Below are 24,985 nucleotides of genomic sequence, written 5' to 3'. Positions count from 1 at the left end.
TGAGTGGCGTAAGACACAGGTCCAATTTTATCCTTTTGCATGTGGAGTTTCAGTTTTCCCAACACTATTTTTTGAAGAGATTATCTTTTCCCCATTGATTGTTCTTGACTCCCCCATCAAATATTAGTTGACTGTATATGTGTGGGTCTATTTCTGGGCACTTGATTCTGTTCCATCGGTCTATGTGTCTGTTTTTTCACAAAGTTCTTTGTACTCAAAGAGTTCAAGAAAACAAAGTCTCATATAAATGTCAAATGATTTGGGGTACTGGACAATATCCCATGTTTTCAAGACTACATGTGCCCCAATTCATTCATGTATTCTATTTTCTATTATATTCACATCCAATCATTGATCTTCTATTCATTTATTGTTAGACTAATTTTTGAGATTTGTATTAATAGTTGCTTAATTGGCTCTATAAAGAGGTTATTTTTCTACCTTGGGCACAAATTGGGAAGGTGAAAAATGTACTGAAAGAAGGGAAACATTAGAGAGAGACACAGAGACAGAGAGATTGACTGGTGACCAGGGGACAGATCAGACCATGTTTTGGGGTAATAATTAGGGTACTGGAGTTCACAGCAGGAGAATGGTATGAAAAACCTGGAACTTTGCTATATCTTAGATAAGGGCAGGGATACTAAAGGTAAAATAGTCACCCCACATCCCAAGGAATCAATAATTCTTTCATTCCTTCAAGGACGTTTTGGAAAAAATCCCCAGGTACACAGTATCCAAAATGGAACTACAATAGTAAAAGGAACAAAAGTATTGTGACAAGATTATGCTAAATATTAAATTGTGTTCATTTTACTCAAATAAAAGGCCATTAATAACTATAATTTGCTTGCTAGCCTTTAATTAAGCTCAATATCCCTTCCTAAAATTTAAAGTCTCCTTTGTTTTTTTTTTATACAAGTATTTCCTATATTGGCAGGAATATAACCTCCTGTAAGGAACATAATGTACTCTAATATGTGTATACATTTTCCCTCTGTGGGCCCTAAACCTTTATTTATTAATATATCAAGTCATTAAAAACATGACTGATTGGCTTAAACAATTAAGAAAATACAGAAGGGAACAATTTTGAATTGATAGAGAATGGACTAGAAGATTCAATAACTTGTTTCCATTTCCAAGTCAATGATACATTTACAAGTGACATGACCAACATTTGTAGTAATACATAAACTATAACTAAATTAGTTATGAATAGTTCAACCTTTTTTTATAGCTGTTGTCAGCTCCACATTTCTTAGGAAAATCCTTAATCACCCACATTACAAATTGCCAACCTGGCTGACTTCTGCACAGAAAGCCATTGTTCATTGGTGAAAATGTGAAAGAAAAATGTCAAGCAATCGAATCAGAACACCCTGATGAGGTCTTCCTCCTCAAAGCAAACAAAACCTTTACCTTCCACACCACAAATCAGCTTCCCATTGGATGCTAAAGTGATTAGATACTCTTCCAAATCCCAAAGAAATGCTATAAATTGGGCCAAGACTAAGACTTCTTTATCTCTGTGTCCCCAGGGCCCTGTGCATGCACTATGTAATTGAATGGTGCAGAATGACGTCACTGTCTCTCCTCAAAATCTGTAAGGTGACTACCACTGCATCAGGAACTACATGTGAGAGAAATACATTCTGTTAGATTAGTAAAATATTGTCCATAGGTCCAGTACTTTGAAATGCAAAGCCATGGAAAGTTCTGGGAACCACTACCCAAGGATATTATTCAACCCTTTATTGTTTTTTTCTCTCAACTTGATGCACAGGACACCCCCAATGTCAGAATCACCTGGTGAGGTCACTTAATTATACTGAAACACATTTTTCTCAGGTGTATGCCAAGGACTGGAATTGCTGGGCCATGTGGTGGTTCTGTTTTGGGGTTTTTGAGAAACCTCCATATTGTTTGCTACAGTGGCTGCACCAATTTACATTCTCACCAACAGTGTACAAGGATTCCCTTTCCTCCACATCCTTGCCAACATTTGTTATTTGTGTTCTTCTTGATGATGGCCACTCTGACAGGTGTGAGATGGTGTCTCGTTGTGATTTGGATCTGCATTTCCCTGATACTGGTGATGTTGAGCAGCTTCTCATGTGCCTGTTGGCCAACTGCATTTCCTCTTTTGGAAAAATGTCTGCTCAGTTCTTCTGCCCATAATTTAAATGGGTTGTTTGTTTGTTTGCTTTTTAATTGAAGTACAGCTGATTTAAAATGTTGTATTAGTCTCTGGTGTACAGCATGGATGGACTTGGAGGGCATTATGCTGAGTGAAATAAGTCAGACAAAGACAAACACTGTAAGACATCACTTACATGTGGAAATTAAAAAATACAACAAAACTAGTGAATATAACAAGAAAAGAAACAGACACACAGATGTAGAGAAGGAACGAGTGGTTATCAGTGGGGAGGGGGAGGGGCAAATGGAGGTGGAGGATTAAAAGGCACAAACTATCACGTATAAAATAAGCTACAAGGATGTACTGTACAACACGGGGAATACAGACAATATTTTATAACTATAAATGGAGTATAACCTTTAAAATTGTGAAAATAAAAATTGTGAATCACTATATTGTATACCTATAACATATAATATTGTACATCAACCATACTTCAGTTATAAAAATATGATATTGTAAAATAAATATATAAATAAAGTTAAAACAAATGTTAAAAAATTATACTGAAACACAGATGGCCACAAAGACAGAAGCTATCACAAAACATAAGTTTCAACCTATAGAACCTATAGTTCACTATTGTCTTTGTATATTTAACAGGAAGTATTAACTTGTCTAAGAACATATTTATTTAAGACAGCCACCCAGACAGATTCACATAAAACCACCACATAGCCCTCTTCATTGTATTTTTGTCAATGGAGATGTGCAGCACAGTATATTTAATGTGGTATCATTGATTAAATTTTCACTGTACTTTTAATGTTTTTACTGGCTGAAAGGAACACTATAATAGGAATATAGCTTTAAAATCCCATACATTAAATCATGCAATCTAAAGATAACAACATTGAACAGTCCTGAGTCTCTTCATCATTCCAATAATAGTGACATGTTTTTAAAAGGCTTTGAGAGGATGCATATAAATTTTGTTAGCCTATCTCCCCAGGATGTTCAAAGAACAACAACCAAAATGAAAACAACATTAATTTCCACTTGCTTGGCATAAATATGTATTCATCTTGTTGGAGTTCTTTACTGTAGGGCAATTCTATAGCATTTTAGTCTTTGGGTCTCAAAACAATTCCCAAGGTTATATACTTTCCATTCTTGTCCCGTGATAGATGGCATTCTAGCCTAGGTCAAAGTCAGCCCATTCCATGGTACAGCAATGGTTTTTTCAGGAAAACGTATGGACAAAGCCATCAGTTTTTATATCCTTCCTTAAACAATATCTCCTCTGTGCTAGAAGCTAGAGTTTCAAAGATGAAGCAAATGAGGTTCCTGCTCTTGACGGGCAACTCCTACCCCTGTTTCTAATTCTGACCCTAACCTTGACTCACTGAGGTATACAAAGCCATAAGGTGCAAGGAGCTTAAAAAACAGCAAGTAGAATAATAAGTTATACTATGACTTATCAAACTTTAGTCAAGAAGACAACCTAAAAATTTGCTCTAGTAAAGGCATCAAAAACAGTGGAAAATGCTGAACTTTAACAGTGTTACCATCTCTTCAATCTTCTAAGCCCTAGCATGTGAAAATAGTGTTAATATTTTTAAATAATAATCTTATAATCATTTTATAATAATTTTTTCTAATAAATTTTAAAAATAATAACAATCTTTAATTCTAGATGTGGTACAATATGAGGATTAAGAACACTGATTCTGGATCAGACTGCCTGGGTTCAAATCCTAGCTCTAAAGGTAACTGTGTGGGCATGGTCAAGTTTCTTAATTCCACAATACTTCCATTTCTTCATTGGAAAAATGACATAACACATATTCTCAGAGGGTTACATGAGAATTAAATGAGTTAATATGGGTAAAGCATTTAGAATAGTGCCAGGCATGGAGTAAATGCTGTACTTAGTCTGCTACTATCATCTTTAAGAATATTTACTCCCTCTTTCATCGCCATTTTGATCTTCAGTTAATAATTACCCTTTCTGTCCATGGGACCATCCATCATTCCTTCATGCACTCTATGAACATTTCCTTCAGTGCTCAGTATACCCTAATAACTGTGCTAGGAGCTAGGGTTTCAAAGATAAATCCTCCAAGGTCCCTGTCTCTAACCATGACCCTAACCTTGACTCACTCAGATGCGCAAAGCCGTACATTACAATGCAACAAGGCAAGTGCCAAGATATCAGCATGAATAGTGTGACTTGGTGTCCTTGATTCTTCATCTCTGACACTCACTGGCTTTCTGTCTGTCTCCATCTTTCTACATCTAACAAACATTCATTCAACAAGATGTCTCAAGTTCCTATTTTTTGGTAGACACTTTTAAGCACTCAGGATATACCAGTGAGCAAAACAGACAAAAAGCCTCCCTGTCCATGGATCTTGCACTTTAACAGGAGGTGGGAGACAGTTAATAAGTAATCAAGTTAGTTCAATATGTTAGACTGTTGTAAGTGCTTAGGGGGAAATGGAGCACAGAAAGAGGCCTGGTTGGATGTGGGTGACATTATAAATAGGGTGACTAGGGTGGACCTGACTGAGATGGCAAGATGTGAGCAAATAGTTGAAACAGCTGTGAGAAGTAGCTCTGATGACCCTTGGGTGAAGAGTGTAAGTGGTCCAGGCGGAGGGACCACCTAAGTAAGGCAAAGGCCCTGATGTAGCAGTGTGCCTGGTGTGTTCTGGGAACGCCTGAGTGGGCAGTGGAGACTGAGCGGCAAGAATAGTGAAGTGGGGAAGGTAATAGGAGAGAAGGTCTGAGAGGTAGCAGGGTGGCTGGACCAGATTAGGCTTCAGCAGCCACTGTGGTGACTTTTACTCTGAGTGAGATGGAGGACTACAGAAGGATTTTGAGCAGAGGAGGGTCATGCTCTTCACATTTTATCAGGATCTCTGGCTGCTGCGGGAGGAATAAAGTACAGAGGAAGAGAGGGCAGATGAGGAGGAGGTTATTCCAGCAACATAGGTGAGAGATGATGGTGGTTTACAGCAGGCTGGTGGTAGATGTGGGAGATGGACAAATGGTTAGATAGGGGAATATGTTTCGAAGGTCCAGCCAAATAGGACTTGCTGATGGCCTGGATGTAGGATGTGAGAGTCGAGGTGACAAAGGCTGCCTCCGAGGATACTGACCGAAGCAACTGTAAGAATGGCCTGCTGTGGGCAGGAAGTGGGGAAGATCAGGATTACACTTTGGGGCCTGATGTATCTGAAACATCTCCTAGCAACTTCAATGGAGATGCCCAGTAAGCAGCTGGAGAGATGAATCTGGAGTTCTGGAAGAGTCCAGATGGGAGGAGCCATCAGTACCCAGACAGTATTTTATAGATCATCAAGGACAAAGTGTAGACAGAGAAGACTTTTAGCTCTGATCATTTCTCCCACATGCATTGTGATGGGAAAGTAGCCACATTCTTATTTTCAATTTATGGACATACTTAGCAATAAGGTATGGATACAATGAAAAAGCACTTAATTTATGGTGAAAGCTGGTCTCAGGGCCCTGACTCTTGTGTTTAAGAGCAAATCCGTTCACCTCTCTGGGTCTCAGTTTATTTATCTGTGAAAATGGGCCTAGTAACACCTGCCCGCCCTATGTCACACGCTGCTGGAAGGCTTAAACGAGAGTGTGGATGGCAAAAGTTCTTATAAAGTGAAGAGCACTGCCCAGAAGTACGGGATAGCCTTACCTATGATGCCTAAGGTGCGGAGTAAGCACCCACCTTGGCCTGTGGCGTCTGCCCTCTCACCACTTGAGACAGCGCACCTTCCCCCAAACGCTGCTCTCTCAGTGTCTCTGCAAGGTCGCAGGAGACCTGTGTTCTAAGCTAAAGACTTGGTGTGTGCCCAAGGATTCTTGTGGGGCCGGGGAGAATGTGGCAGAACAGGTCTATGTTCTTGCCTGTCACTTCCTCCCTTCCTGTCGTCTGGAGCCTGCACTCAAGACAAGTCAGAGTGGGAAACTGACCCCCCCGCCAGAGGCCCTGCACTGGAGCACACAGGCGCCAGCGCGAGGACAAATGAGCGGCGCACCATTTCCCTCATTTACCAGTGAGGACACTGTGGCTCAGAGAGCTGACGTGATGTGCTTGTGGTCACAAGGCAGTTAAGTGACAAAGCCTTAAGGTTCGCTTGCCATCTTATACAAAAAGGACTTGCAGTTTTTGCCCAGAGGGAACACCTTATGTCCTTGAATTTGGTCAACAGCTGGCCATGTATCTCTGAGCCAGGAAATGCATGCAAATCTGCAGGGCACTTATTCATTGGCAATAAATAGTAAGGATTTTCAGGCTTCAAAAAATAGCTAGGTCTATGTTCCAGAGTTTCAGTCTTCATTTTTGGTCGTGGGGTGGGGGGCAGCATGGCTACTCAACCCACAGAACGAAGCTTCAGCGATGGGACGTTGCCTATCTCTCAACCAGAGACCAACAGAAATAACTGCCTTCAGGGCTGAGATGTCATACTGAGATTTCAGATGAAAGCACAGGCCAGGAAGTGGCTTCTGAAGCAATAGAAAGTCTATAAAGACAGCTTGCAGCCTTTCCTCTGTGTGTGTGTGTGTGTGTGTGTGTGTGTGTGTGTGTGTGTGCGCGCGCTCGCACACGCGTGAGAGAGAGGGGGGGGGGGAGAGAGAGAGCGCACGAGCACGAATGCACACAGGCTCGGGAGAGCAGGGAAGGATTGAACAAAGTGGATCTATTAGTAGATATATTCCACTCAGAAGTAAAAGATCTTTTCCCTGTTTAAGCTACCACAGCTTTTCCAATTTGCTGTGATCTTAAACATTACAGTAGCAACTTTCTCTTCCAACTACTAAGTCGAATTTCCAAGATGCAGTGGGTACACAGTAGAGTTTTTAAAAAGTTGCAGCAAATTCCATGAGCCTATGATCCACTGTGGATACCAGTTTAAGAGCAGGCTTAAAAAGCGATATGAAACTTGCTTTGCTTTTTTCTTCTTTAATGTCATCTCAGAGAGGTGAGACACCCTACACAGCCAAGCGGATGAGATGGCCTCCAGCATAAACTAATCAGTGATGTCTAGAGGTGGGATTGGCCTGTTACTTTTCATATGAGTAGCTGGTGAAATTACCTGAATTAGAGGAAATGAAAACACACAAATGAGTTTGTCCTGAGAAGCCTGGAAAAGTTGATCAGTCAGCTAAGAACAGAATCTTTTTCTTCTTTGCCAGCGGGAGCACCTGATGACACTGGACCCAATTTCCCAACTTGGGACCTTGCACTCATAGTGTTATTTTGCAGCACTCTAACTTAAAAGCTGGTCATAAACGCAAGGAATGGTACACATTTTAAAAAGTATGAAAGATAATAAATTGCAGTGTTGAGAGTGGTTTTAATGTCTTTTCAGTTGTAACCCTTATGATAAGAGGAGGAAGAGGGGCACTGTAGAACTAGAGACCTGAGCTTGACTCCTCAGTCTGCCCTTTATTTGCTGTGTGACCTTGAGCAAGTGGCTTAACCTTTCCGAACTTTAGTTTACTTGTCTGAAAGTGGCAGTGGCCCACTTGATACCGTTGTGGTGAGGATTCCATGAGATGACACCATGTGAAGCCATTACCCAAGTGCCTGGAACGGAGGAGGTCCTCAGTCACTGGCAGCTCTTGTCAACCTCCTTATTGTGGATTCTTTACAGAGTTCATCCCAGTAACCCTGTCAGTGTTTGAAATGCTTATTTATGTCATGAAATATTGTAAAGCAAATATTTACAAGCTCCCAACGGTGACTCTATTCTATTCCTACCCTACAGGACAAGCTCTCCCCTCCCATCATTCTTAATACAGAGGCCAGAGTGATCTTATAAGAACTCCCCTGTTCAAAATCCTGCCATGCTTCCCACATCAGGAAAATAAAAGTCTAAATCCTTACAAGGCTCTCTATGGTCCTTCCCCAGCCTGACCCCCTCCCCTGAATTCTGCAAGCTTACCTCCTGCTACTCCCCTCTCTCTCACCCGAACAATGTCCTCCAGGCTGTTCTCCAAATAAGCTAGCAGACTCCTGCCTCAGGGACTTTGCACTTGCTGTTCCCTCTTCCTGTGCCCTCTTTTCCCAAACAGACACTTGGTGTGTTCCCTTAGTTCCCTGAGGGTCCTGCTTAAACACCATGTTACCTGTGAGGCCTTCCTTAGTGCATCTCCCAGCCCACCCTTCTTTATCCTCCTGCCTGGATTTACTTATCTCTGTTGTGACTTCTCATCTGACATACTATCCAGTGTTCTTGCTTATTTGTTTCTTGCCTTTACCACCAACAGAATGTAAACTCCCTGAAGGTAAGCACTTCTGTCTCTCTTCTATTCTGAGTGCCTAGAATAGTACCTGGCCCATATAGTAGGAATATAATATACATTTGTTGAATAAATGATTAGGAAAAGAACCAAAGAAACTACTTACATTACCTTTCAGAAAAGTAAAAGGGTAATAGTTAACAACATGAAGCTGGCATCTCAGAAATGAATCTCATGATAAGTACTAAAAGCAATTGACTGACAAAGCAGAGATAACTTGATGAGTGTTTATAGCAGTGCTGATTCAAATGGCATGTCTGACAGATGGTTGGATAAAGAAGCTGTGGTATACACACACACACACACACAAACACACACACAATGGAATACTATTCAGTCGTAAAAAATAATAAAATAATGCTAATTGCAGCAACACGGATGGAGCTGGAGATTATCCTACTAGGTGAAGTAAGTCAGACAGAGAAAGACAAATGTCATGATGTTACTAATATGTGGAATCTAAAAAAAAGATAAATCAATTTATTTCCAAAACAGAAACAGACTCACAGACATAGAAAATAAATTTATGGTTACCAGAGGGGGAAGGGAGGAGGCAGAAGGATAAATTGGGAGTTTGGGATTTGCAGCTACAAAGTACTATATATAAAATAGATAAACCACAAGGTCCTACTGTATAGCACAGGGAACTGTATTCAATATCTTATAATAACCCATAATGACAAAGAACATATACATATATGCATAACTGAATCACTAGGCTGTACACTAGAAAGTTCCTAACACAACATTGTAAATACTTCAGTAAAAAATGGCATATCTAAAACTGCAGACAAATAATTGCAGGATAAACTAAATGGAACCCTGTGAGACCCATATCTAGGTGCAGAAACCCTGACAGCCAAAGTTCTAAACTCAGTGAGGAGAGGCCTGGGAAACTCAGCTAGAGGTCCTTAAGAGAGTCTACTCTGTGTGAAGACCTAGAGCTCCAACAGAGAGGCAATGCAGCCCAGCTCCTCAAAACGTGGCCCAAGGACCAAGAGCTTCAGCATCACCTGGTAGAAGTGCAGAATTTCAGGCCCCTCGCCAGATCTGAAGACCCCAAATCTGCATTTTAACAGGCTGCCCACGTGGTGTATCTGCACACAGGAGGCGGAGAAGGCCTGGCCTAGCCGGCAGTGTTGAAGAGCCCTCACTTGGGATCAGAATCACTGTTCCTCTAATACACTTGCTGTGGGACTTTAGACAAGTCAGTGCAAACTCCTTGAACCGCAGTTTTATCATCTGTGACATGGGGATCATGAAAGTACCGAAGTCATAGGCAAACAGCAACAATAATAATAATTACAACAACCAAGATGACAATGGCTAACATGTATTGTGTGTGTGCCAGACAATGTTCTAAGCACTTTTACAAATTCAAGTATTTATTTACGGTAACCCTCACCATCAACCTGTGAGGCCTGCGCCATTATTATTCCCATTTTATAAGTGAAGAAAATGAGGCTCAGATAGGTTAAGTCTCTTGGCTGAGGCCACACTACTATAAAAGCACACGGTCAGGATTTGCTTACCTAAGGTAATGCGCACGCAGTCAACCCAGTGCCCAGCTCACAGGAAGTGACTGGCCAGTGGTGGCCACCATCAAGTTCTTTTGCTCTTGTTCAGATCAACAACGCAGTCTCTTCCATTTGCTTGTTCTTCGCTTCCCACTTTTCTGCAGTCATGCCAATGGCTCCTCACCCTCCTTTCTGCCCCAAGAACAAACCACCAATTCATGGGATCAGGCCTCTCCACTAGGCTGGCCTTCTCTAGAGAGCCTCTGCCTCCTGCTTCCTCTGCATCTGATGTCCCACCTCCACCGAGCTTCCTTCCCTGCTGTTCTTTCCCCTGGATGCCTTCACTAACCTCAGGATCACAGACCTGTCAAAGGCCCTTCCATTCCACAGTCTTCTTCAACCTTTCCTTCCATCAGTGGAAGTGAAGCCTGGGGCACCTCCTGGAATGAAGGGCATGAAGAAGCCAACATGGACTCAAGTCTGCCAATGCTGCTGGCATCATCGGATTGCATCACTTAACATGATCCTGTGTGCACGTGCGTGCAGGGTGGGGAATTAGTGATTTGTGAGAATGTGTGTATGTGAGTGTGTTTGTGAGTGTGTGGATTTTAGATGAACAGATGTACATTACAGTAAGCCAAAATACTGTATAAAACAGATAAATTAGGTGGTGCCTATTCGCTTTACAGAAGGACTCTTCATTTGGACAATCATTTGATGTAACAGTTCTGTAGTTAGCAAACTGAGGGCATTGAACATAAGATTCAATTGATACATGATATTTCAGGAATAAGAATATCATATAACATGAGATTTGTAGAACACATGTATATGAGCACAAAGAAACACAGAAACACACTCACCATTAAATAAGGCAATTCTTGCCTTGTCTAATTTGGGAGGTTGTTATAAGAGGTCAGCAAACCTTTTTTTTATAAAGGGCAAGACAGTGAATATATTCTATAGTTGTGGCGTGAAATTATCCACAGACAATGCGTGAACAAACGGCATGGCTGTGTGTCAATAAAACTTTATTTACAAAAATAGTACACTAGATTTGGCTGGTGGACTGTAATTTGCTGACCCTCTTAAAAGGATTAAAGAGTATATGTTCAATGGAACAGTATGTATCCATTTAAAAGAATGAGATATGTGTATGGGGATGGAAAGCCATCTAAGACATTGTGAGATAAGTGAAAAAGCAAGTGCAAAGCTGTTTGCATTGGATGCTCCCCTTTGTGTAATATCAATAAACTATACATCTATGTGTGTACACGCAGAGAACAAGGTCTACAGGAAATAGACACTAAACAGTTAACAGAAATAGCTGCCTCCAGTGGTGTGGGATCATGGGGGACAGTCACTGTCTATGTTGTATGTTACTATAGTCCTGATGACTTTTAAAGAATTTGTTATGCCATTTGCTGCAACATGGATGGACCTGGAGATCATCATTTTAACTGATGATTTTTTAAAAGACCAAACACATGTGCATAACCAGAAAATCAATGCAGCTATTTAAAATAGTATGTGTGTGTTTTGAAAACTGTAAATCCTTCTGTAAGCTTTATTATTATTATTATTATTATTATTATTATTATTATTACACATTTTGAAGAAAATTAGTGTTCTGTGGATATAAGCCATTTCATTCTCACTTGATGCTAAGTTTTGTGAGAACAGGAACCACAGGTCACTTCCTTGTACCCTTGTATTCTCAACACACACACACACAGAGTACAGAGTAGGGGACCTAGAAATGTGCACACATTGTGGACTATTGGAGCAAAAAGGATCTCTAGATTAGCGCTGATCAGTGGGATTTATTCTCAGAAACAGCATGAAGGTCCTAGCTTCATACACAAAGGCCAGGTAATATGCCACACATCATTGGGTGTTTATTAGAAATGTCAAATTGTATTGCAAAGGTGCTTGCTGTTGGCCAAGCTATATCTGTGTCATCTTACCTAAAAATAACCTTTCAGCAAGTTGGCATGAAACAATACATATGCTATAGATCTAGGTTGTTTAGGATAGAAATATAGAAGAGAGAGAAATGTGTCATTTATTTCTAACCCAAGTACGCTCGTTCGCTTTCACCAACCCACGTGGGATGACAGACCTTCCCCCAGGCCCCTCAGGGACTCACGTTGAAAACTGACCCATGACTTGAAGTCCTTCAGCCCAGGGAGAACTTTTCATTTCTACTTCCTGTACCTCTTCCTCAGGCAGGAGGACGTATTCAGACTAGCAAGACCATTCTCTGAGTATGCTTCCATAGGAGACATCTGGGATGGTTTTCCCAGCACGTCATACATAAGGCTTAGTAAAAAGAGCACTGGACAGGGAGTCAAGAGACCTAGATTTTAGTTATGTCTCTGAAACTTGGCTGTGTTAGCTTGAGCAAGTTATAGCCCCCATCTCTAGCTTATAATATAACCACTTACTAGCTGTGTGCCCTTAGGGATGTAGGATCCTGGAAAAACTGTCTAGCTTCCCTGTGCTTCCGTTTTCCCATGTCTCAAATGGGGACAACACAGTCCTTTCCTCATAGGGTTGTTGTGCAGACTGAATATGCTTTCAGGCACTCAGTGAGTCCTCTAAGAATGTTAGCCACGACTATCATATGCTTTATTCTTCTGTAATCCCTTTCAGTTCACAGAGAGTTCCGGTAATCATGATCTCGTTTATCCTCCATTCCTCTGGGGGGTAGTGGTGGCACTGTGACTGTCATCCCCTTACATGAAGACGGTCAACGCTGAGGATGGTTCCTTGATGGACCTGAGGCCACACAGCAAACGTACGAGCTCAGCGCCTAAAACCTGAGCTTCTCCCTCACATCCTCTCTGCTCCTGGGGTTCAATCCGAAGCTATTTCCTGGGTCCCTGCCCTTCACTGGGGATAGAGAATCGGACCCAGTCAGCCCTGGCCCTGGAGCAGATCAGAGGCAGGGCAGAGACAGAGGACGCTGCAGTGCTGGAGACTCAACTAAGTACCATACCGTGAGATAGCTAGTATCAGAAGGTGTGCTGGAGATCCCTGTGGGGAGGCCAGCGGGGGGCACGGAATTGGCAGAGCCCATCTCCAAGGCCTTACCTGCATGGGCCCATTTTTGATGCTGTGAAACAAGAATGTTTATAAAATTTACAGTATCTTTTCAGAAATATCTCTAGAGGGAGGAAAAATGATAAAAAGACAGTTTTGCTTCTGGAAAATATTCCTTCCTGCTCCGTGTGTGGGCTGCACTACGTTGCCATCACCCTATTCCCCTGAAGGCAGAAAAGCACATTGCCAGGTTTATAACACAGGCCCTGACTGCACTAGAAGGTCACCGCGCAAGGGATGAGTAAGTGCTAACAGAGCCACGGCCTCGGAGCTTCCAGAAGTAGGCAGACTCTATGTTCTGGTGGAGAGAAAGGGCACTGTGAGCCGGGAGACCTCAGTATCGATTGTGGCTCTGCCGCCAGCTCAGCACACAACTGTACGCGAGTCAGTTCCCTCCTCTGGGCCTCAGTGGCTCCATTGGTTGGTCTCGAAGGGCTTTTCCAGTGCTAATGTTCCAGGATACAATGATATCCCAGAATATCTTGAATATCTGCTATTTAATAACGGATCTTTTATTGGAAAACATCACTGCTGAATTGCATCTTGGGGATATTCTTGGGAACATAAAGGAATCAGAACAGGAACCATTAGGCCATAGGCTGTTTTCTCATTTTCTCTTTACAGGGATCTTTACCCTTCTGCTTCCTGTTTGCACCTCAGATTAAATTAGGGATGTTACTTCTATTTGTCCCCAAACAATGTGATATACAATAAATAATGCATCATCCTTGCAACTGGATGTGCAACAACACCTACAGAGTAAAACTCACACTGTGCTGTGCATATGGCTCAATCAACTATACAGTTGTGGAAGCATTCACATAGAGACGCCAAGCTCCCCTCTTCTCCTCTCTTTCCCTCCCTTCTTCCCATCCTTCCCACTCCTCCACTTCATGCCCACTGCCATTTAAGAAGTGATCTAACCTTCTAGTTAAATGTCACCAACACTCTCAATCAGCATATGCTACGATTCGTAAAATAATGATGAGCCAAATCTATGGCCTCCCAGCTCAAGGGGCTGGGTTATCAGACACTTTTCCATCTCTTTCTAAGAGCCATGCTCGCCTCCCTTTGTGGCTGCTCTCAGAGAATCACTCAGCTGCATTCTTCGACCTATGCAATTCCAAACAAGTATCTCCTGCAAGTAGAAATTTGGCTCCACAGGTTCCCATGGCCACCAGGCCACATGCCTCCAACACAGTGGTCCTCAGGCGAGCTTCTCTCCCCATCCTGGGGCCGAGGCCCCGTGGAGTAGGCAGGAGGGCAGCTGTGTGAAGAACGACTATCCACGCATTTAATCTGCTTCCCTTTCCCTCTCCTCAGCCTCGGGAGGTTTCCCCAGCATGGTCCTCGTACCTGGCCCAACAATGACGCAGCTTTTACCCATACTCTTCACATCAGAAGAGGGGGTCTTAGACCTCCCTGCTGCAAGCAACATCCTTTTCCTGCTTTCCTCTCCCTGTTCCCCTTTCATTCTCCTTTGGATCTTTCTTCCTTGTCATTTCCCTATGATTCTGGCATTTTGACCTGTTCAGGACAGTCCTGTTTCCAATTTTTCTCTGAATGCCCAATTCCTGTCACCATCATCGGTACCATCATCATAGTTCACACTTGGTGAGCACTTACTACGTACCAAGCACCATGCTAAAACTTGCCTTTCATGAGCCTGCGTATTCCTCACCAAACCCTTGTGAGGAAAGGCACTATTAGGAGCCCTGTTCTATAGATGAATCAACTGAGACGGAATTTACAGAGAGTTTACATATCGGGCCCAAGGTTATATAGCTAATAAGTGACAGAACCAGGGTTCAGAACCAGATCTGTCTAGACGCCAAAGCCCAGGCACTTAACCACTACACTATATGGCCTCAATTACTGTCAGACCACGTGGCCTAGAAAATATGGGCCCCCATATCCTGGTTTAGATTTATCAGTGGGCCGCACGGGCCTTTTCAGTCTTACCAGAGAAGTTTGCTGAATGAAATCCAAAATGCCTAGGAGTAACTTAATTAGAACCATGTGAGACCCACAAAAAGAGAACTATAAAACTTTCCCGAGAAATACATAAAAAAAGACTTGATAAGTAAGAAGACATACCATGTTCCTGAATTGGGAGGCTGAATGTAGTAAAGAGAAATCAATTTGCTTTTAAATTATTTATAATTTTAGTTGAATTCCAATCAAAACACTAACAGGATTCTTTTGGGGACTTGACAAAATAATTCTAAGATTTAGTAGGAAAAAACAAATGGAAGAAAACTGCATAGAAAACATTTGTAAAAGAAGAGGAATGAAGAGGGATTAGCCCTATCAGATATTAAAAATTTTATTTATAGTCCACTGCATTTAAAATACATGTTATAAATCTACAATTACTAAAGCACTGGGATACCAGAACAAATTTAGATATACGAATCAAAGAAATCATATATATCCCCATGCTGATCCTACTATGTATATGAAACTAATATGTGATAAAGAAGGTATCTCAAATAAAAGGAAAGAAAAAAGTTAGTAATAAATGGCATTGGGACAAGTCGTAAACTATTTAGGGAAAAATAAATAAAATTACTAGTATATACCATGAAGTAATTTCTAGAGGAATTACTGAGTAAATACTAAAGGAATTATTACATTCAAAAATTCAAACCATAAAACTAGAAGATAACAAATATCCATCAAATCACTAACAGGAATAGAAATTTCTAAATTTAGAAATAATGAAAGAAATAGAATATTAATAAATTTGACTTTATACATATTAAAAACTCCTCTAAAAAAACCCAAACTATTCAATAATCCCATATTCAAACTTAAAAGGCAATTTGAAAACTGATAAATATTCATAATAAATAAAACAAAGAATTCCTGTTTTAACATATAAATCACTCATACAAGTCTATAAGGAAAACACTAATACTCAAATAACTGGAAAAAATACTGAACAAATATTCATTGGGTATTTCAAGACGTGGCAGATCATAGAGGATATACAGTTTATAAGAACTAATCTGCCTCTTGATGTGCTTGAAACCTACAGGGAGACAAACATTAAAAGAAGTGGTGCAACCAAGCATCATAGTTGCTATGATGGAAGTGTGACTGAGGTAGAAGTGCAAGAAAAGGGAGGCAGTGGTCAATTTTACCAAGATTGGGGGAATCAAGTACATGAAAGAAGTTAACTCTTGACCTAGTTTTTAAAGATGAGTACATGTTCCACAGCTGGACAGAAGACGCTATATAAGGATATTTCAGAAAGAGACAGCAACTTAAGTAGCTCCAGAGACATGCACGATGTGCGATGTTGGATGGGGGTAAGACTTTTAGCTGGAGCCACTGAAGCTATATTCATAGGCCATAACGTGGGAGACTTCACTTTTTTATTTTCTAGGCATTGAAGAGTCTAAGAGCTGTAAATAGGCAAAACTGTGAACAAATACGCATTTTAGAAAAAAAATTATGCTGGCTTCAGGAGAAAGGATACATTAGAGGGTAGCAAGATCAGAGGTCCTGAGACCAGCAGGAAGGTTAGGAAAGCAACTCAGGCTAGAAACAGTTAAGAACCTGGTTTAAGACAATAACTGGGGAAGGAGAAGGATGTAATTCAAAAGATGTTGAGGACAGTCCATAAAAGAAATCCAAGTGGCTAATATAAAAAACATGTAACACTGCATCAGTAATCAAAGAAAAGATACTACATTTCAAGCTCTCACATAAATCAAAATGTATTAAACCTGACAGTATCCCATACTAACAATGTTGAGGTTAATCTTACTTTTATACATTGTTTCAATAACCATCTAAGTGTCAAGAAATATGACAATGGTTATGTTAACTGTGCTATAGCCACTGGATGGAATATTATACAACTATTACAAGGGCAATTCTGAAAAATGTGTACTGAGATGGGTAAATGCTCATGACATAAGCATCTATAATTAGGCATTTAGTCCAGAAACACTATTGATTACCTATTATGCAGCAGATGCTAGATAAAGGCTGGTTGTACAGCGGTGAAAATTATATAAATGGTTCCCATCCTTATGAAGTTTAGTCTCTAGTCAAACAACAAAATAAATACTTTATTTAAACAAACAATAAATAAGGGTGAGGAATGCTACGAAGGAAGAGACCATGGTGCCATGATTGAGAACAGAAGATAGGATGGGGTGAACACACCGAGATGAAGCAGTCAGGGAAGATATATTTGAGACGATATTTTAACAGAGATTTACAGATGAAAAGGAGACAGCCCCGTGAAGACCAGCTGAAATGGTGGCCAAGGCAAAGGAAAAAGATAGTGCCAAAGCACTGAGAAGAAAAAAGGGTGACTTTGATTAACTGAAAGAAGATCATTTGGCCTTGAAAGTAGTAAGAGAGTGACTTACTACTGCTTGGAATGGTACGAGGTGAGAGTAGGGAGGTGAGCAGAGGTTGACCATGCAGAGTTTTGTAGGCCATGGCAGGGAACATTAGTTCAATTCTAGCTGAAATGGAAAGATATTTCTATTTTCATTTTTTGACTAGGGAATATATCCACATGGTTCAAAAATCCAAACAATACAGAAAAGATTTACTGTGATGAGTCTTACTCTCTCCCCTGTATCTATCCACTGGATAGTTCCCCCTACTCATCCACAAGTAACCATTTTCATTAGTTTCTTATGAATCCTTTCAGAGTTGTGATGAAGATACAAATATGTATTATTGATTTGTCTCTTTGTCATATGCCACAAGTTATAAGTATACCATACATACTACTCTATACACTGATTTTTTTTCACTTGATAATATATCCTAGAGCTCCTTCTATTCATTGTATGGCTGCCTTCCTCATTCATTTTTACAGTTGCATAGTATTCCATCATATGGTTGTACCACAATTCATTTAGCTAGTCAATGGTTAGCTATTTAAGGATTCTCATCACATAATATGACTTATCTTTTAGAAAGATCATTACAAATGCTTTGTAGGGAATGGGTTGGAGGGGGCAAGTGTTATAGACAATTGTCATAGCCAGGTGAAAGGATATTTGTTAAGCCCGAGGGGTAGCAATGGAGATATAAAGAAATGGGTCAATTCAAGGTATCAAGTAGGATAGAATAGGCAGGACTTGGTGATGGACTGGATGTGAGACATAAGGGCAACAGAGGCATGAAGGATGACTCCTTAGTTTTTGGACTGAGTCACTGGTGGAAAGTGGTACCATTTGCTGAGATGGGCAAGATTGGAGGAGGCAGGTGCAGGAAGGAAAAGTCAAGATCTCTGTGCAGACCTCTTGGGTTTGAGATGTCTATGAAACATTCAGGTCAAGATGTCAAGTAGGCAGCTGGATTTGTGAACCTGGATCTTAAAGAAAAAGTTTGTGCCAGAGATAGAAATGTGGGAAATATCTGCATGCCAATCAGATATGCAGTCATGGCAATGGGTAGAATCACCGAAAACATGAATGCAAAGTAAGAAGAGAAGAAGGCAAGACATTAGCTCTGCAGAATCCTAACATTTGATGGTCAGATAAAGGAAGCTATGATGACAAAGGACATTAAGGACAAGTGGGAAGTGAGTCGGAGGAAAACTAGGAGAATGTGGTGACAGAGAAGCCAAGAGAAGTGAGTGTTTCAAGGAGGAAGTGGTTGACTATGTGGGCTGATGCTGATAGGTCAAAACAGACAAGAACAAAGAATGGTAAGTTAAAAAAAATCAGAGTAAGAAAATGGAAACCACCCTTAATTACACATACGTGTGTGTTTATATAATATATAGATACACATATACATATATACATGTATGTAAATTTATGTCTACATATACACATACATGTATGCATATATTATGATGTATAGAAAATAACTGAATGGAAATATGCTAAAACATTATCAGTAATCAACTCAGAGGTCAGATTATGTGATTTCTCCCTTTATCTAATTTTTCTATATTTTCCCAATTTTCTATATGAATATTTATTGCTTTTATAATAGAAAACTGCCTTAAAAATAAGAGATTTCTTAGCTGATCTTACTGTGGCTCTGACTTGGGAATAGACACGTAGTATCACAAAGTATCTTCTAGAGGACTATGAAAATCACTTCTATCTGGGAAATGAAACTTGTACCTTCACATAGGCTTCTCCAACAGGTGGATGCTATGTGTACAGGGTGTGGGGACAGGAGAGGGGAGGGGTAATGTGGGCAAGGGAACCTGGCCCTTCTGCAAGCTTTTAAGTCTTCTATTTCTTTCTCTACTCTAACTGGATCAAGAGTCACACTGCTGCGGTTCTTATCTTGAAACTGAAGCAAACTAGGACAAATTCTCTTTAATGCAAGTAAGATAAACTTAAGAGAATTCAGTATGAGCTGCTGCCTATTACAAGGTGCCTGTAAAATTTGCATCACACTGATCCCCTTGCCCACCGTGGCCCTCAGTAAGTTGGTGAAACATTGAGTCACAGGGATGTCATTCTGAAGGCAACAGTTCTGATCTGCTCACAAATTTCAGTCTTGCCCCTTTCAGACTCCACAGCAGTTGCTGCTGGAGCCAATCCAAAAAAAGACTCCCCTGAGCACCTGTGGAACCCGCATTGCTAGTCATCGCTCCTGATGGCCTTAGTGCTGCATTTGGCTAGCATCCTGTCAAGGTGGTGCTTTTCTGTGCAAGCTCCTGCCTTCATTTCCCAGAGCAGCGACTGCCAAACCTGATCAGTGCCAAGTCTCTTGGTAAGACAAACAATCCCCCGGACCTCCACCCAAAGCTAAGCCATTGCCAACACCCCGAACAGCTGTAAGACTGCTGCCATCCTCCCACCTCACCCTTTCCCAGGCAGTGTCCCCCAAAGTATCCCACACATCTCAGTAGCTGTGGTAGGCTGGACAGTGCCTCCTCTGCCAAGACGCCCATGACCTAATCCCCGGAATCTATGCGTATGTTCCCTTACCAATCAAAAAAGGACACTTTTGATCATCATGGATTTTTTGATGGGAATTTTGATGTTTTTAAAATACTGCATTAAAATATTGTTTACCATGAAGGGAAACAACTCTGATCAACAGTGAGTTTTGAAGCTTCCTTAAATTGTGTGCCCTAGGCAAGCTCCTCACTTGCTCTTCCTTGCCCCGACGTTGCAGAGACTAATAGAACATGGATATATGTGTGTGTGTGTGTATTCTTTACTGTTCAGCAAGATACCTCATTTATATATTTTATTTCACATGAAAACTAAGAGAATGCCTCTCACTGGTTCTCATGCATTCACATAAAATTTACTGAGCATCTCTTCCATTCTGGGTCCTCTGCTGGATGCTAGGCATGTGGAGGTGAATCTGCTGTGGTCTAAACTCTTAAGCGGATCACAGTCCATGGAGCAGACATACTTAGAAATGGATAATTAAAGAGTAGTGTGTGTGACTAGTTCTGTTAGTCCCAGGGCTGGTTGACTCCCGAGCCTGCACTCTCCACGGTGTGATTCTCCTGCCTCTCAGACTGTGGTGCTGAGTGGCATTAAATGAACCAATGTGAGGTTAAAGGGCTTTGCAAACTGTAAAGCATAGTAAAACCCAGAATTGTTGAAATGGATATTAGGAGTGATCATTTCATTTCTAACTGTGAATGCAGAAACACAGAAATGAGCACCTTTAAGAACTGGCCTCCTTAAAACTAGAACTGATGGAAAGGAAAAAGGTTGACCCTCCTCCTCACCTTCTGAACTCTCCTGGCTGATGGATTCCAAGGGAACAGCGTCACGCTTTTGCAGACACAAACCTGAGCTGCCTCAATTAGGGGGTCAGTTTTATTTTGTACTTTCAGGCCACACACACTTCATTGAACACATTCCCCAATCTAATGCTGATTTTGATTTCCTTACATCAGCTTCAGCTCTTTGTTCTGTTTTGTAAGCGCCTAATCTATAATTTTCTAGGCTTGTCTAAGATTCCTGCTATGGTATGTTCATTCACAGGAATCCCACGTCTCTAGAAGCCAGTCACACCTGTACACTACTGTATTTATATAAACATAATTTCTCCATTTTTCTTTCCTCTTCCTAGACTACCTGTAATGTACTCCAAGACAGGAGACAGGTAGCTTGTTGAATTCACAAATACCTTTAATTAAATTAGAAGATAACTTTAGGGTAGTTCAAAGGCTGGAGCTGAACACGAAGTCATTGAGCACTAAGTCTTAACTTGTAAATTCTAAATCTTTGCTGCTTGGAAATAATTTTCTAATAAGTGCAAGACAGGCCAGAACTGAACAGCATGTACGGTTGGCTTAATGAAGTTTAGGGAAATAGGCTCATTAATGCAGCTTCAGAAGGAACTTCCATTTTCTACATCACAAGACATGATTTTTACCATCTTTCAGCAATAACATTAAAACCTTTTCGATTCCACCAAGATGCCAAGTCACAGAGTGTGTGGAAATCCAGAGGTTCCTCTAATTGCTTCTAAAATGCAATTGCCGTCTTCCCCGTTCCCAGCATGGGGCTTCAGGCAGCATCGGCCTGACTGCAGCCGGGAGCCGGGCACCGGCTTTCCCTTTGCTTTTAAGTAAATGGTAATTAAGAAAAGAAGGGGTGGAAAGTTGAATCAAATGCTCCCTAATGGATCGCATTCTTTCTGCTTAGAGTGACATTTACGGAATATGTTTGCCACCTCATTGTTTTCTGTATGACTTAGAGAAAAAAAAAAGAGTCAAATTAGTGTAAATCTTTAGTGATTCAAAGAATTGAACAGACTCGTTTAAAATGTCAATCCAACCAGGCAGTCATTATTGGGAACAAATGGCAATAGCGGTGTGGTCATACTTTACATTTATATCATTCTTAAGATCTTTTGAGAGCACTTTTATATTTCTTTCTCATTTAAAGTGATAAAAGGCAAAACAACAATGATGAGGATATATCTTGCTCTTGTTTCAAATTCTAAGAAAACATTTTGACAGGATGGGCCCGGCATTTGCTCGGCTCGGCTGTCTCACATCTCCCCCAAATCCCTGTCAGACCCTGCCTTCAACATTTTTGTATTTTTGTTCATCATGGAATTTTTTACATTCATTTTGAGTAATCATCTTGATTATTGAGGGATATTTTTGTTTTTTGCACTTCTTTAATTCTGTGCCCAGGATGAGCGCCTTGATTCTGAGTGGTGTCTGGTCGGCAGCATGAACGGAATGAGAATGGAGAAGGCGATCCAACACACAGGCAAGGACGTGGCAAGTTCACCGGAGAGAAAAGCGGGGGTAGGAAAGTCACAGGGGCCGGAACTCCCTCACCAGGACCCAAGTGTACGTTTCTCCTAACTAGGAGTGGATGCCGCAGTAACTGTGACGTGTGTCCCTGTGTCCTCTGTGTCCTTGCGTGAGGCACTGGGGTGGTCTGGTAGCAGTCCATGGAGAAGAGGCAGCAAAAGGAAGAGAAAGCATGACCAGCTTCCCTCTGTGGCTTTTTTTCGGGGTCTTGCCTGCTCCAGCCAGCCTGCTCTTTTGAGTCACACAACACACTTTTCTTGGCCTGTTCAGACCTTTGTTTATCTGGTACAATCAAAGAAAGCTCCACAATGGAGCAAAGTCCGTCAAATTTCGCTGGTTATGGCTGGACAGGAACAGTCAACCTCTTTTATGAGAGCCACTCTGCTAGTCTATAAAAGCTGTCTATTTGGGAAAAAAATGAGCCACTGAGTGAAATGCAAGCTCACAGTATGCACACCCCAAATTACTAACACAACCACCCCCTTCAGGAGAGGTTCATCATTAATTCAACTTCTGAAAGAAATAAGGGGCACACACCACCAGCCACCCCACTGAGAAAATATTCATGACATTTGAAAAGCAACATGATTCATGGATGAAGAAAAAAGATGATAAAATACTAAGAAACCCAGATAACTGCCAATCAAAACTTATAACTAACAGTCTTTTCATACGTGCCAAGCTCAAATTCTAATTTTTCTTTTGAACACCTACAAGGATTACAGTTCTGTTGGCCAGGGGTCTTTCGTGTGGTACAGGACAACGGCAAAGAGGGTGGAAGGACCTTGATGTGATGGAAAGTATCCAGGACTGAAGCAAAATAGACTTGGATTCCAGTCCCGGGTCTGCCACTGACAATAAATAAACTCTGTCCTGCAAGACAGAGCAGTGAACACATATGCTCAGGCAGTCAGTCACCCAGAACCAAAAGTCCTGAGACTGTTCTCCACCTTTAAGTACAGTATTTTCCTGACTTTCCAGTTTATTCAACAATATGCTTACTGTATCAACCTGTTATATATGATACACTCTCTTAACATAGTGTCCTTAACCTCCAGACATGGACCCTCCCACATGCTTACCTTTGCTTCCTTTAGCTGATAGATGAAAATGGATGCTCGGGATGGGGAGCAGAGCATTGGTCTGTGCCCTGCATAGGGTACTTCATTTAAGATCCTTAACAACTTTATGAGGTGAATAATACCCCCATTTCACAGATGAGGAGGCAGAAGCTCAGAGAACATAGGAACTAACCCAATGCCATATTGGTTAGAACCAAACCCCCTGATGTCATATGAAATATACATGGAATAAGACTTCAGAGAGCTGGGAGATACTTTCTTTGCAGAGCCCCTGAGGGGCTTCAAGTTCAGAGTCAGCAAAAATGGGGCTGTGGGACAGCAAGTAGGGTGGTCACAGCAGAGGACTGTCAGTGGGTAACAGAGCTAGTCGTCCTCCGCTCATCCTTCATGTGTGTGTCATACTTGTCCCTAGCTCCAGTCCCAAGAACTGTTTCCTAGTCAGAGCAGGGTATCTGCGTGGAGAGGCCGACAGTACAGGTGTTGCAGCTAAATAAGGAGACACAGTACAGAGAAGGGGGACACTACGCCTCATCTGGAGGGAAAAAAAGAAAACAACAAAAGGCAGCTCCACCAAGGAATGAAATACATTAAAGTCTTCTAGAATAAAGTCTGAAATGCCATGAAAGACTTCCAAGGAAAGACCTCTTCCTTTAGCACTGACATGGAGTCCTCCTGAGTCAGCCTGCCTCCTTTCCACTAAGACATCCTAAAGAGAAGCCTCCTAGTGAACAGGACAAGCCCACTGCCACAGAGCCGGCATTTGGTACTCCCAATCCAGAGAGCGGTCTGAAGGAGCAATGTTCACAGATGGCTATGAAACAAACTCATGCCAGCTACTGTCCTAATCAATGTCCCTCTTCATTCATAAAAATAAATGGTCAATCAGAGATAACCGGATGTTTGAGGAAAACCAACAGCATGAAAGAGAAGGACCAACAGGAACACACAAAACAAACGACTGCAGAGGAAACAGATTACACCAGGCACAGAAGTCAAGAATGAACCCCCATGAAAAAGAAGCAATAACAGAGTAAGAAAGTTCTTTGAAATTAAAAAAAAGACTACAGATTTCTTTTAAGTAGAAGGGCTAAATAATAAAAAATTTTACAGCTTGAGATAACAAGATGGAAAAGATGCACAAAAAAGGTAAGAAACATTGAATATAGATTCAGAAGGTGCAACATTTATCTAATAGGCATTCTGGAATGAAAGAAACATTAGAGGGTAGGGTATAACAGAGGGAACAATTCATAGATGAAGAAATACAGGAGTCTTTAGATTAAAAGGGCCTTAAAATGCTAAGCAGGATTTAAAATAGGATCTACATCTACTCATGTTGACATTTTAGTTTATGAATGATAAATAAAAAATCTCTTGGCTTCCAGAACACCTCATTCACAGTGGATTTCCCTCCGAGGTCACTAGCCATTCCTTCCTAGTCTCATTTGCTGGTTCTCCATCTCCATAAACTGTAAAACACTGAACTGACCCAGGATTTAGTTCCTGTGTCTCTTCTCTTTTCTGTCTCTTCTTATTTTCTAGCTAGGATCATCCAATAGCATCA

The sequence above is a fragment of the Camelus bactrianus genome, chromosome X, assembly GCF_048773025.1.
Source record: "Camelus bactrianus isolate YW-2024 breed Bactrian camel chromosome X, ASM4877302v1, whole genome shotgun sequence".
Lineage (NCBI taxonomy): Eukaryota > Metazoa > Chordata > Mammalia > Artiodactyla > Camelidae > Camelus > Camelus bactrianus.
Note: the sequence above shows the minus strand (reverse complement) of the source record.